This window comes from Halyomorpha halys, unplaced genomic scaffold, assembly GCF_000696795.3.
Source record: "Halyomorpha halys isolate HHAL.00 unplaced genomic scaffold, Hhal_1.1 Scaffold1598.1, whole genome shotgun sequence".
Lineage (NCBI taxonomy): Eukaryota > Metazoa > Arthropoda > Insecta > Hemiptera > Pentatomidae > Halyomorpha > Halyomorpha halys.
Genome location: NW_027114197.1, coordinates 328,130 through 339,235, shown reverse-complemented (window position 1 = coordinate 339,235; position 11,106 = coordinate 328,130).

The following is an 11,106-nucleotide window of genomic DNA, read 5'->3' as shown; positions in this document are numbered from 1 at the left end:
GGTCTTACCTACAGATTGGTAGGAAAGTGGTTTACGGTATGGCATCTGTGACAGGTACTTGGAAGGATCGGAACAGCAGGAAGCTCCATATACGTAAGCTGGGACTGACAGTTCTTACTTAACGCACAGTTTGCCAAATAAATGACAAATCTAACAGGATAAAATTAAATCTATACTCTGAAATGCATGAAATAATCTGTATATTACATAATAGTCATACACTTAAAATTAGTAATTTGACTGAACTACGATAAAACGGTAACTTTGGCAATACACTTGCAAAAATTTTTTTTTTTTTAATAATCTTAAATTTATTGAAAATTAATAATTATAAATTTGGGCAGTGAATGAATTTTACAAACAACTGAATCCTCTATTTATTGGGAAAAAATCAGTACACAGTATAATGAAAGGTTCACTGGAAATTTTCATGACTGACCACCAGTTTAAATAAAACTAGTGTGATTCACAAATATCTAGGTAACTTGAAAAATAATAAACCATATAATTAATAAGAAAGTTTTCCTGGTTTCGGGATTTACGGAAGTGCTTGTTCGGTATTAGTTGGCCAAACGCGGAATAATATTTTAGATAGGCCTAGGATTGTTCGTTGAAACCTGTGGGTTTTCCTATTACTTTGGTGACTAATTGGTTTACGGTATGAAAGAATCTGTGGCAGGTATTTGGAAGGATCACGACAGCCGTGAAGCTCCACACACGTAAGCAGGAAACTGGCAGTTTAACTTAACACATAAATAAATAATATATTTAACATGTTATATAGAATTTAGAATAAAATTAACTCTAAACACTGAAATAAACAAGCTTATCTGAAAATTACATCCTATCCTTACTATTAAGAGGATTCTTAATTTCATTGAAATATTTTTCTAGATTTTTTTTTTGTGTTAATCATGTTACATGACTTGAGAGTAAAATTCATCAATGAAAATTAAAATATCTGAGTGAAAACCTTTATAAATCGATAAATATGTGTTATTTCATTTCAGAAAATGGTTCAGTTTTTTCGTAGACATTACAAGAGATACAATTAATTTTATTTTAAAAAATAATATTGAAGTATTTAAGATGAAAGATGAATGAACTCAAATGTTCGATAATTTTGTATTTCCATATTCTTACCCCTTATCTAAATTACTCAAATCATCATAGATCATTATTTTAATTAGAGTTGGCTCTTTATGATCTGAGCCCTGTACATGACATCGTTATGTCAAACATTTCCTAAACCAAACGTTTTTAAAAAGATTCAAAAATCAACATTTTGTGAATTTATTTTGGCACATTTCATGGAAACTACTACTCTTACGAAAACACTAATCATAAACTACAGTGTGGTGTATTCAACTAGCTTTAAGTTGAGTGCTGGCAGACGTCTGTTCGTGTAATGGTTCCGAAAAAATGTTTTACAAAGACCAAACGTTTTTTCAATACACTTAGAAAGCAACATTTCTCAAAATTGATTTTGGTAAATTTCAAGAGAGCTAGTACTGCTACTACTACATAATTATAGTTATACTAATTATGGAACACTGTATTTCTAGAAATCAATTCACTAACTAATGATTTTTTATGATTTTTTTCTTTCTAAAAAAAGTATATGTTTTGGTAAATTTATTGTACTTTAAATGATGTTTTATTAGATGTTTTTTCGTGTTGTTGGTAGTTTTAGAGATATCGAGCTACGAATGATAAAATTATTTTTTTTAACGCTTTGAAACAGCCACCATTTTTCCAGGTGGCCTGATTGACAGATTCTCATTTCTTTAATAGCAATGCAATAAAGATTCCATAAAGTGATATCAATGTTTTCATCAGGTAATATAAAAAAAAAAAAAAAAAATTAATCTACTATAAACAATTTTTGTCTTGTTGATTTTATTTTTTTGTAATTTTATACAAGCTGCTCTTCGATACCAACTGTCATGACACTTACTAATCAGACGGTTTAAGCTTCCAACTAATTAGAAATGACTCATTTACATCATTGTAAGAGCTATCGACTTTCCCTCAAATCCATTCCTTACTATACAAAATCTTTCGTTAAATCCTCGATGCTCCTTTATTTAGACAACATACGGGCAAAATCATCATTTTTATGAGACCAGATATTAATTCTTCTTCTATGATAAACTACCAAACTCCTGATAATCGTCTGGATTCGAACATAGATATCCTGTAAATTTCACTTACATACTGAAATTTTCCATCGTTCTTTTCTCATAAGCCTAAATAAAAAGACAAACTTTTTTATTATAATATAAATTAAAGGAAACTCGGAAATATGAGTGGTGTGGAAAAACAAGTGGCTTTTACATAGCGCCATATGTACACACAATACCTTTAGAAAAGTTATTTTTTTTAAAGGTATTATGACAGGAAATGGTTTCAAAATATTATCGGATTGATAGGAGCTTTAATCAAGAGATTTAACCGCTTGAGGAAATCTAATTCATTATTCCTTTAATTTATTCCGTCATGCCAACTTGGAAACGCCCATACTAGACAAACACGCAAGCCGGTGGATTGTGATGACTCAAAGAGATCCAGGGTAAAACCAGGATGACTTAACCAGACAAAAGATAGACTCGAACCCCAAGATCAGAAGATTGGGTACTCCAGGAAAACCCATTGAGCCTTTTCGGGCAAATAGAACTGGAGAGGAACGCGAGGATAATTGCGTACTTGAAGCAAAATAAAATGAATAAGCTACAGGTTTGTTCGACATGAACAAAAGATTAAGGTTGGATGTTCTTGGGCAGAAGTGGAACCTAATCCATGTGAAATTTATTATACTGAAAAGCAATTCAATATCTTCTTTGGTCTTCGGTTCACCTTTTTGTTTGTTTATCCTCTAATAGTCCAGTCAAACTATGAAAACAATGTGGAATAGGAAGATGATTCTTTTTTTTTTTGCAGGAAATGTTCAAGAAGACTGATGCATGCTTAAGATAGGGCAATCACTCGGGCAATTTAAAAACACTTTCTATAGAATAATTTTTTTTGAGTAACTGGTTCTTTGATTTTTTTATGTAAAACAGCCGCTTACGATATAAATTTATCGCAGGTGAGAATATGGAGTACACTGTTGAGAATATAAATTGACCTACAGAAAACAATATCGTTATGAGCAGAGTTAATTTAAAAATAATATGGAATGTAAAAAAAAAAAATGAAATATTAGTAATAGTTACTGCATATTTTGCGTATGCACGGTTGTACTAAAATGGTTTGTCCAGCCACACAATGTTCCAAATAAGTGCGAAATCTATCTTGGTAAAATTATTGGACAGAATCAAAGGATAAAAAATTTAAATTCGGAAATAATACCAATCGTTAATTTTATTTACCTACAAGAATTAAGGTAAAGTCATGATTTTGGCTCTGTACACGTAAAACAATAGAAAAAAAATAACCTGTTATTTATTTTTAACGGGTCATATTGATATATATCCACCGATTTAACCTGTGAATCAATTCCGTAGAGTTCTTTTAAAATATATGTTAGTATTAGTCGTTATTATTTTTTTATATTTAGGTGTAAAATTATATATAACTTTATTATGTTCTTTTCTTTTACATTCTAAGTAGGAATATGTAATTTGTTTTTCCTATTATAAAAATCAGATAACGGTTTTTAAAGATTCTTAATTTCTTACCAGAAACCTGTTACTGTTACTACCTGCCGGGGAAGTCCAGATCGTCTTATGTGATTTCAAAGAACTTTTGATTTACCACTTACGAAATGACGCCAATATATTTTATTACGTCATAATCAGTTTGAATACCCACTGGTTTTGTAAAATATACAATGAGATAAGGATCATTTCATACGCGAATAATTAAAACAAAAACATATTCTATAATTTTCATGTGAGGTTGTGCGGTATATGTGAAACACATTCGGAATAAACGTTATTTACGATATACATCAGATACAATTTCATGATTTTAAATACAAGTCAGAAACTGATTTTATATGCTACTAAATATTACATTTTTAAAAATTAATCTATCAAAGAATTTTGTTGCTTCGAAATACATTATATAAATCACTTAATTTTCGTTATTGACTTATGTACAAACTATATCACTTTGAGTTGTCATTTTTGTTTCAATCTGACAGTCCTGAGGAAGCCCTGGAAACTGGGGCAAAATCTTGGTTAACAATTAGTAGTTTTTTCTAGTATTTTGATACCTTTATTGACCGCCACACGGACTATCTACCTACAATCTATATTACTTTATATTTTTAGAAAGAAATTCTTATAATAATATCTTGCAATTTCAACATTTTTTTTTTAAAATAAACAATAATTAAACAGTCTTGCGATTAATCTAAATGTTTATTTATTTTAATAAAACTAAAGTTCTACCGAGGGCAGTACTATTCAAAAAATGTTCAAATAGGATAAACATTTAACACAAGAATTTATGGATAAACATTTCACACACTTCAGAATATTTTCAATTTCTGACATTAACGATTTTCACAGCACCATCCAGATATTTCTTTTAATTTACTCTGAAAAAAATTTTTTTGCTAGAACATTTTCTGTCTTATACAGCTTTCCACTAGAATTCTAAGGATCACGATGTATTTTCGAAATTCTGTTTTCTGCGACTTATATCACTACCAAGATAATTTATTTCGAAAACAATTGTAGTGGAAGAACCTTGTGGATTTTAGAATGTACAGCAGTTTGTTAATACTTATCGTTCTTTGGGCATTTTCTGTCTTACTCTACATTTACCGCCTTCTATAGAATTCTAGTGAAACAAAATTGTTGAGCTGGAAGAACCATTAAATATATATATATAATTTAAGTATCGTCGAATGAAAACAGCTAGAAAACCTTCGACCTCCATTCTGGAGTCCTGTTCCCGGGCGCTTGTGTCAATAAGTTCCTGAGTACACTCTACGAAGGAGCGTTCTCCCGGCATCCCCTCCTTCTTTCCCAGCTCTTTTGCCATCTGAATCTTTAGTGCTTTGGATAGGAATTGCATCTGATCCTGTACCTGAATTATCTTCATCATTTCACTGAGTTTATCGGCGATCCTGTTGTAACGTGCCAGGAGTTCTGTGGCATACTGCCCATCAGACTGTCTCGCTTTCTTCGTCTCCCTAATCATCATAAATATGTCCTCTTCTGGGGCCCACCGTCCTCCTCCAAATGCCTTCTTCAATCTCGCCTAGATCAGGTTCCTGGGTGTCTCCTCAGCCGCTTGAATTTGATTGAGGATACTTCTTTTCACCCTGCAGACGACTGCTGCCCTTAGCGCCTCAACATCCTCACTGTCGAGCAGGTTTGCAGCTGTCTTCGCTTGTATTAGACCCATCAGTCGATCACCCCCTTTTAGGAAATGGCTTAGTTCTCCCATCTCCCCGGTAAACCTTTCAAGGTCGGAAACCGCCTTTCTTAAGTCCTGCGCGGTTGCCGTGCAGACTTTGATCCATTCCAGCGTCGTGGCATGAGCTTGCACTAAAGATATTTCCGGTAGTGGCTTAATCTCTGCTGGAGGTGGGTTTCCTGCAGCTGGAAGTGGGCTGTTGAAGTTCAGACCCTCTAAGTTTAGAACTGCAGCTCTCACTATTCCGTTACTGGCCATAATTCAGAGAGAACAAAGAAAAAAAAAATTTAAGACTAAATTGTTCCGGTGTCCAAAGTTCCCGGGTTTTAAAACTTTCAATTTAAGATTAACTACTCCATCAACTATCTACAAAATCATATAAGCAAATGACAAATAAACATTTGTTTATGTGATAGTTGATAGTATAGTTAATCTAAAATTAAAAGTTTTTAAAAATTAATGAAGTGAAAAAATAGGATGATTTTGACTTGTAATTAATGACCTGGGCGGAATAGCCTGCAAAAATTTTGAAATTGAGTAAATTTATATTTAAGATTGTCCTTGAGGATGGGCGAATTGGCCGAAACGTTGGACTATTGATATAATAAAGAGTTGAGATTTAACAAGGATACCATTTGATTTATTTAATGAATAAATATCAGTCTCAAGAAATTGAAAAAAAAAATGTATAAATCAACTATTTCATTAAAATCAATTAGCCGGAAGCACCACTTTATCAAATCGATTTTTCACAATATCTTGAATTTCTCAAAAACACCTCATGATTTTTAATTAACTCAGTATTTCGATGTAAAATTAGGTATTCGCTTAATTGAAGTAATTTTACAGGGCTTAAATGTAGATTTTTTTTTTTAATTTCCTCTAAGTGCCTTTAATTTGTTTTTTTTAGAAAAGTTACTCATCTCACATTATTACTAGCTATTAAAAAACTATAATTATCAGCAATAAAAGGATTTTATAAGGGGAAAAATGTTTTTTTTTAGGTTGAAAACACATTTTCGGGGATATGAATTGTGATATAGATATATTTATATTGTTGAAAAGTCAAAGATTTTGTAACGGATAATATTTAACATAGAAAGTCATGACTAGAATCCCTAAAATAGGTTTGTTTTAAATGGCGGGAGCATGGGCAAGGGGTTTTTCGATTCTGTAGATAATGTTTTCTTGTCACCATAGTTACTAAATAAATAAATTTTAAGTTCGCTTAACCGATATATATTTTTGATGACAGTGTAACTCCATAAAATCATTCTTAGTATTTTCAAGATTATACAATGATTAAGCATTAAATGAATGGTTAAGAAGAATAGATTATAATTTTTTGTAAAATGTTATACTTTTCTTTTTCTGCTATAGTTTCTGGTCTGAAACAAGCGAGAAGTAATTTCAAATTAAAGTAGGCTAGTAAATGAAAGTTGTGTGATATGGTCACAACACCTGATCTTTTTAACATTGCATTACCGATTGCTGTATTCTATTCAATTCAAATTAATTTTTCAATTATATTTTTTACAGTTAACATTATTGAAATCTGACAACGGCTTTAGTTCATGTCCTTCATGTTTCTCCTCCTTAAGTATTGGTTTTTTCCGTTCGCTTGAATTATAATTTCCTTGCGTGAAAGTGCTATTCGTTTAGCATAATTTCTTAGCTGGAACTGCTGTTGGTGCCTTGCACAATTTTCGTTCAGTAAATAGTTAGTATCTAAATATACGGAGATTTAGTTAATGTTCTGAAGTATGAAGTATAAAGATGTGTAAATGAAACACTATGTACATAAAAATATGTATACTATATCATTATTTCATATATTTTTGTGTTTGAGAGAGTTAATTTATTCAATCAAAAATGTTGTTTGTCTGTTCTATGTCTAGAAAAAAATTCTAAAAATGCATAAAGGAGGAATATGTCATGATCTTACAGAAATGTAAGACCATGGCATCCGGGCAGGGGCTGGACTGGAAACCAGCCTGCTCTGGTGGGATTAGCTCTAGATCTGAGCAGTAGGTTTTGAGATAATTTTTTTTTATATCTTTATTGAAATTGACAACATAATATATTCAGTAAATTTGATATTAGTTAAAATGGAGTGTTACAGGTGTGTAGAGCAACTACCCATTCGTAGCACTCTAATGACATTTTACATTAGCTGGTCTCATGGCCATCCTCTTTTTTAAGGGCCCCGAAGGGTTGTCAGGAATGGAAGAGGATGGAAGGTTAGAAACTAGGGGGTTCGTGTGGTTAGGGAGATTATAATGGAAGGATTGATATCTGATTTTGGCTAGATCGGTTATATAGGGAACATTAAGATCTTTATGTATGATTTTATTTGTGACAAAATAAGGAGCATTGAAGATTTTACGAAGGATTTTGGATTGTATGGATTGAATACGAGAGGAATTCGAAGGTTTTAGTGGAGCCCCAAAGCTCAACTCCATATCTCTAGATTGGCCTTATTACAGTCATGTAGATCAGTCTTTTACAATGTGTTAGGAGTTTAGACCGTTTGTCTAGTAAGTGCTGTAACATTATTAGATGAAACTGTAGGGCAGTCGGTAGGTTTACGACGAAGGGTAAAGGTGATTTGATGGGATTTGTTGGTATTTATCTTTATCCTCCAATTACGACACCATTCATCGAGGGCTGTAAAATGGGATTGGAGAGTTTGGGATAAAATTAATGGGTTATTATTAACTGCGAGCACACATGTGTCATCGGCATACGTGGTGAGGATAGTGTTAGTATTGGTTGGAATGTTTTAGATAATTAAGAATAATTTTCTCAAAACCTTGTCCAGGTGCTGAAGCATGCTTATTGGTCTATAGTCGGCAGGTATACACATTTATATGTGTATTGGTGGAATCTGTTTATGTATATTTAATATAAATTCTATTGATCGAGCTTATGGTGATAATAAAATCAGATATTGTTTTCGTTCCCAGTCATTATTCATCTCTATTTTAAATTAAAAAATTGAGCGATACAACAAGCAAAAGTAAATGTAAGTAATTTTAGAGTATGTATTGATTTACTTTATGTAACCTAACTTCCTGAGTTTCTAACATGTAGAGGTTAGCATAAACAAGGGTGATGCCAAACGTTTTATGAGTTTATTCAGTGTTCTTCCAAATATAACTATAATTTTCTTTAGTCGGATGCATTATCAGAGTAAAAGTTATCTGAGTCTTAACTTTTAAATTTAATCTATTTTATATGATGCCAAATTTGGCCTTAATCGAAAGAGGCATTTTTAAAAGATAGGTATGGCAAGGAAAAATCCGTTTGTGCGCGTGTGTACAACTGCAATGTAGGGAATTTGAAATAAATAAATAAACGTGGTCTATAGTGACAACCCACTTATCCATCATCCACTGAATATTTCATCAACATCGGATTAACCTTGGTTTTAAACTATGAGAGTTATCCTCATGTTATGAGTTCTATGCAGCCAGGCAATGAAGAAACTTATTTTTTTTCTTTACCTACTTTATTTTTAAATTCATACAATACATACATACATTATAGAAATAATTAATCTATACTAGTATATCATTTCCATATTCATTTGTAAGTTCCATATTCATTATGAAAATGATAAATGTATACTAGTATATCATTTCCATTATGTATGTATGTATTGTATGAATTTAATAATAAAGGAGATTACAAAAAAAAAAAAAAAAAAAACAGTGAGGAAACTTGTTTGGTTTTTTCCAAAGCCCCTGTTTGAAATAAAGCTTTGTGATTAACATGGTCTGTGTAGTGGGGTTTTGTTTTTATCTGAAACGTTGTTACATTTTAAAACATGAATGTAGTGAATGAGTATTGACTTTATTTGAATTAATCTGTGTGTGATATTTAATGGTATTGGGGCATACCATTATTAGGAGTTTATTATCTTAAAAACTAGGTCATAATCTACGACTATTTACAATATTTACAGGTTGTTCAAGTAGCTATAATGCTGCCTGTTAACACCGCACTGGTGGGGGCGCTGGTTGCAACGTCTGGAATAGTAGGTTGGGCTGATATTTCAACCAGGAATTTAATATGACTCCACCTGATGAGGTCCGGGACCGTTGGGACATATATAATGATTATATAATTAATACCAATAATTTGAGAAGAGTCGGCGGTTTCTTCTTCCATTTTGTAGTCCGTACAATCTTCCGCATTATGGAATTTTGAAGGTGGCGCTGTGTACGTGTAATTATACGGTGATCCCTTGTTCATCCACCTCAATGATGGGTGGATGAACAAGGGATCACCGTATAATTCAGCCGTTGAATGATCACAGAATTTTCCCGCTTGTTTTAGTGCATGCAAGGGGTTAACGTTACTGCTGTTGATGGTGATATCTTCGCGTAGGCGGCTATCGTATCAGTTTTTTAGTTGTTGTCTATTACATTTGCAGTATAAATTGAGAACAACACTGGCGAAAGTACGGCCCCTTGTGGCACGCCACACGTCATTGGAACGGAACTTGTTTATACATGTCTAAAACAAATACAAACGAAAATTTTTGATCCTGAGAACAAAATGTTTTTTCCACAATCTGAATTGAAACGGATAATGAAGAATTAAAAGCGTAAAATACACTTTAACAGCACTTGTGAGGAAATAAATTAATAATAATGTAATAATTAAGAAACTAAACAGCAAACAAAACAATTTGCATACATTTAAATAATTAAAAACAAACAATAATCGTACTAATTTTATGGTTTGTAAAATTAAAAAGTCACGTCTTCCCTAATTTTTATTTAGATTTAAAATTTCCTTGTTCTAGAAAATTTACTATCTTTGTACTTCTCAAAATTAGGAACTAGTTAAATGATTAATATTTGTGATTCAACTGTAAGTCGTCTTATTAAAAAAAAAACCAAAGATAAATTCTTTGTTGCCTAAACACCCTAGAGTTTTTTAGTAATTAACTATTGTTGATAATAACGAATCTGAATTTGTGATATCTCAGTATCCTTCACACAAATCAACCAACCTATAAAAAATCAGAAATATATTTTATAAGTAAACATTTCTAAGAAAAAATATTGATCAGTTGAGCAATAGCATTTGCAACTCCGCCCTAGCAATTTTAATTTTGTTTAGCATGTTGCTCAGATCCATAGATATTTTTTTAATTTTATTTTTATTTTTATTTTTATTGAAGATTACAAGGTGCTTCCTCCAAAGGTACATTTGAACACTTAATTCAATATTTATTTCTTAAATAAAGGTTTTAAAAAAGATAAAATTACATTTAATCGTAATGGTTATTCCTATCGCCATCCTTCATAAAAATAAATTTGCAAATGAGATGCAAGTTTTCAAAATAAATCGTTACTGATTATGTTGCAAAATCGAATTGTATCGAGAAAAATATCGTTCAACGTCCATAGATAGATGCATTTGGTATTTGAAATCAATAAAATGAATGCTACATATTTATTTTATTCTTCTCAGGAAACGATTGAGAACTGTCTATGTTGTGATTTGTATCTGTAAATTTATTTTTTTAATTTAAATAAAATGCTGGGTTATAAAACAAAAAAATACCAATAGAAAAGGAACTGGAATAGGCAATTATAAGTAAAAATATGTAAAAAATGAAAAACGGTGAAATAGTTAGACATATGTGAATGATATATACTTATAAGAAAAATATGTAAAAACTAGCTATAGAAATAGCTAATATAAAATTATTAAAAA